This window comes from Thermobia domestica, chromosome 6 (genome assembly GCF_964235325.1).
Source record: "Thermobia domestica chromosome 6, izTheDome1.hap1.1, whole genome shotgun sequence".
Classification (NCBI taxonomy): Eukaryota; Metazoa; Arthropoda; class Insecta; order Zygentoma; family Lepismatidae; genus Thermobia; species Thermobia domestica.
The window spans coordinates 42,527,096-42,531,704 of NC_137459.1; positions in this window are offsets into that span (position 1 = coordinate 42,527,096).

Genomic DNA, 4,609 nt, shown 5'->3' on the forward strand with positions numbered 1-4,609 from the left:
AACTTCTTTCAGTCTACTTATGGAATGAGGAAATACAAAATCTTATATATATATATATATATATATATATATATATATATATATATATATATATATATATATATATATATATATAATCAACGTGACTTTCCAAATTTAAATATTTATCATAAAAGAGTCTTAAACTTCTTACTTCATCAACAACAGGTAGTATTATGTTATTTACGGATACGTTTGGGATATCATTAAAGTATTTTTTGACATAATTCTCTTCGATCAAATGAAAGTAACGTAAGATTTATTCGGGTTGATTTCGAGTATTTTTTCCTTCCATCACATCTCAGCGTTCTACAGGTCGTAATTTAATTTTGTCAATGATGGATTTGCTGAGTCATAAAGTTGGATGTCATCTAAGTATAGATGATATTTTGCATGGGTTATAACTTTTGAATGATCACGAGTACATAATAAGTAAAAGAGAGGAGTATCAAGTAGTATACTTTGTGGTACTCCTTATTGTTAATATATCCACTCAGATAACTTTTTGTCTATCGTTACTGCTTGTTTGCGATTGAATAAGTACGTTATCACTTTATTTTAATTAATTATATGTATAAACTATACAAATCAATAAGCAATATTATCTGTCTACCTCCTCTGGCGCAAGGGGTGCTTGGTTCGATCCCAGTTCGTGCCAAGTGAGCTTCGTGGTGTACAAAAAATGTGTGCGTAAGTTTTCTCGAGGTTCTCCCGTTTCCTCGCGCTTTCTTCATTCCACCATTTCATTTATCATCACCATTGTCTCTTTAGCCTATCCAGCATAACCATAGGACGTAAAACTTAAAGATTTCATTTCATTAGCTGCGTAACTATCTAGGTCTCTCTCTCGCTATACATAGGTATATAGATAGCTATAGATAGATAGATAGATATAAATAGATGTAGATAGATACACAACTGGAGGATAAAAATCCCGAAGAAGCAATAGAAAATGTATCGCTTACCAAACAGTAATAAAAATATAATCACACATAGTGAAAGGTAGCTCATGAGTACTTTCGTTTAATATTTTATCAGATAAGGAGGGAATAGAAAGTAGAGGCGAAAGAAAGAATGACATGAAATCTTTAAGTTTAACGACCCACGAGTATGAACTTTTAGGTTGAGGGAAACGATTATTAAAGCAAGTGAATGATAATGGTTGAATTGGTGGAATGAGAAAGTGGGAGAAAACGGGAGTATCCCGAAAAAACCCGCGAGCATGAGGTTGTCCACCACAAACTCACTTCGCCGGAGAGAGATAAAAGACAAGAACAATGAAAGTTCTTGCCTATTGTTGACTATTCCTTTTTTGTTCCTTACTACTTTACCTCCCCTCTCATGAAACGTTCCAGAGAAAGTTCTTCTAACGTACTTAAAAATAAAAATAAAAATAATACAAAAAAAACGAGGTGAGTTCTTTCTAAATTTATTTGCAACACAGCCCTTCAAGCGGATGACTAAGAAGTTTCTGAGTTGAGTTTTGTGTCCAGATTACTGAGAGTAATTCTTATGCTGACATGTCCGAAACATCACTGGAACAATGAGCTCCTGTAATATTTTACGATTAATCTAGTTTTATGAGAGTATTCACTTTGGTTTTGCTCCAAACTATTAACGGATATACTAAATCAGCTTTCTTGTCGATTGTTTTTGCTATCGATTGTTTGCTTATAGATTGATTTTCAATTTCAATGACATTTGCTAAATGCTGAATCCTAATGTTCCTTATTTGTTGAGTCACAATAGTATAAAACGCATTTAAAATGTAAAATTTGGCTGAGCAAGCGAACCCTGCTTAACGTAATTAAGCGACAACTTTCCAGTCTCTCCTCAAAATAAGTTTTCTAAAAAAACACCCTTTGCTTTCATAGCTCAAAATTTCACTTAATACTAATCTGTAAACTTAAGCCACCATTTTGACCCTATTGTGCTTCATTGAGAACACAGGTTGAAAATTTAATAATATTTAGGAGACTAATTTTTTTGAGAAATTCATAAACAGAATAAATAAAACTCCAGAATACTTCACCCTCAGTGGAAGATTATTACCATTTCACTATAATTATTAACATTAAATTGTAATATCACACGCAATAAATAAGGAAATAGCTTATATTAATTAAATAAGAAAGGATTTTTTTTTTCAATCTGCTGATGTTACGTATATGAGGCAGATTTTCGGATTTGTTTCTCTTGGAATTACATTTCCTGTTGCATAACGATAGGGGAACACCGTAATCTAGTGGCTATAGCGTTGAACTCATATCTGTCTGGTCCCGGGTTCGATTCCTGGCCGTTGCCAATTTTCGGAATCCACCCAGGGTCGTGAGGAAACTGGGGAGTCGTGACGGCCACTAGGTCTAGAAAGATCCAGATGCACCTGCTAGGGACAGGACGTGCTCGCCGCTAGGCTTTATGTAGTTCAGCAGATGGCGCTGTTGCAGGCATAGGCTCACAAAATGGGCCGTTACCCCAAGCGGTTTGGTTTGATTCGGTTACATAACGATATCTGATATATTTTTGCTAATATGTTGAATGATTTCGGTTTAACTAGATTTTTGTCTATACCCTTTTCGAGTATAACGACCTCTTAACCCGGTGAAAGTTTAGGAAACCAACTCTTTTCTATGCTTCTTTAGACAATTTAGTTTGCAATCTGAATTTGTTTTTGAATTATTTGAATAACTTCTGAAGGGATGTAATCTGGCCCTTTTAAAGCATATTGACCTCCTTGAATACTTACTGTTTCGTAAATTCTTGAAACTTACAGTTGTATATATATATATATATATATATATATATATATATATATATATATATATATATATATATATATATATATATATATATGTATAATTGTTTCAGATTGTCCCTAAGAATTTTATTTTTAGCGTTATCATCTTGACATGAGTCACCGATAGAAGTTTTATCAGCAACAGTTTGCTCAGTTCTTTCCAGTTTGTGGTAAATGTTTCACATTCTCGTTTTAGTATTGGCGTAATTAAATAGTTCAAAGTTTCTCACAATGATTTTTACAAGGCGTTCTGCATGATTCGAACTCTAATTTAATTTTACGTATTTGTCCCAAGCTTGTTACTTCGACTTTCAAGTTCTTTGCGTTGCTGTAATTTTCTAATATAATTGAATCATTGAGTTCGAAAAGCGGTCATCTCCATCAAAACTAATTTGAGAGGAGTGACAAACAAAACTAAATTAGTCAATATGCATCTGACATACAGGGCTGTTTTCACTTTCGAACCGTAGAACTGACATTTTTCTACTTTTCTACTTAGCTTCGATGGAGACGACCGGTTTTCGAACTCAACGATTCAATTAACCTTTGAAGTTCACTAGAACTCTAAGTTTTGAAGTTTTATATTGCACTACCATGACATAAGTAAGTAGGCACCCGAGAAATGAATCTGCGTCCATTGCTCCGTAGCGGTGCACAGAACGAAATATTTCTTATGCTGGAGATGGTACTCGGAAACGTGTAAATCTTCAATCCTATGTGACATGGTATCCAGTAAGTCATCCCCTCTTTTGACAAGTGGTACAAATCCGTCAGAGAGTATCACAAAGAACTGTTGTTTGCAGCTTTGTTTCCCCGTTTGTACAATTGAAACATTATTCGATTAATGCTGCATGGCACATTTTGGGATTTACTGAGTTATTAGTGGAATCAAGCTCTACACAGAGCATGACTGACATACTGAAATGCTCATTTCTCAGTTATCTAAGATATGGTACTAATATACTGGCAAACTTTGTGTGGATTATTGGTGTATATGCAAGCATACTACAGTTTTCTAAGTTTTTCTCGGTTTCAATTAAGTGTCCCATACTGAATTGTCTCCTCAAAATAAATAAGATAATTTACGTAGGGAAGATATACCCTAATGAAATGACAGAAGACACACATATTGATTAATGATTTTTTAAAAATTTGGGAAGAATTACATATTTTTTGTATTCAAATATTAAAGGTTTCAAAAGAAAAACTATCAGGTTATAAGAAAGAACAAATAAATGGTAAACAAGTCTGACGTACAGAAAGTAAAAGTGAATCGTCGACTATAAATGCAGAGCTCGAAAATCACAAAAGATAGAAGAAAGAAAAGGAATAAGAGCTGTTCTACAATATTTAGTCTTGAAACGAGAAGTACTTTGCGATGATGGCTTTCATACCTGGAATAATGTAAGTTTACCTTTCTTTGTTCCTTGGGTCGATACTTTGGCTTATGACTATGCTAATTGTGATTTAGGAAGGTCTCTCGATAGGCAAAGTAAAGCAAACCATTCATTTCAAAAGTTTGATAATATCACTGTACTACATTTATGACTCCTTTAAGTCTTGTAATCAACTATTTGTGTTTAAATCATGTAATAGATTTTATGTATGAATCAAGAATTGAATGTCTTTGAAGTTCAAGACGTATATCTGAACAGAAAATATTCTTTAAAATGCCTCAAGTTCAAAACATGAATCAATAATCATTTTGTTATATTACTTTTTTTTATGTTAATCCAAATTCATAGATAGCTAGAGCGCTTCAATTGTAGTTTTAGAAGATATAAAATTTTTCGG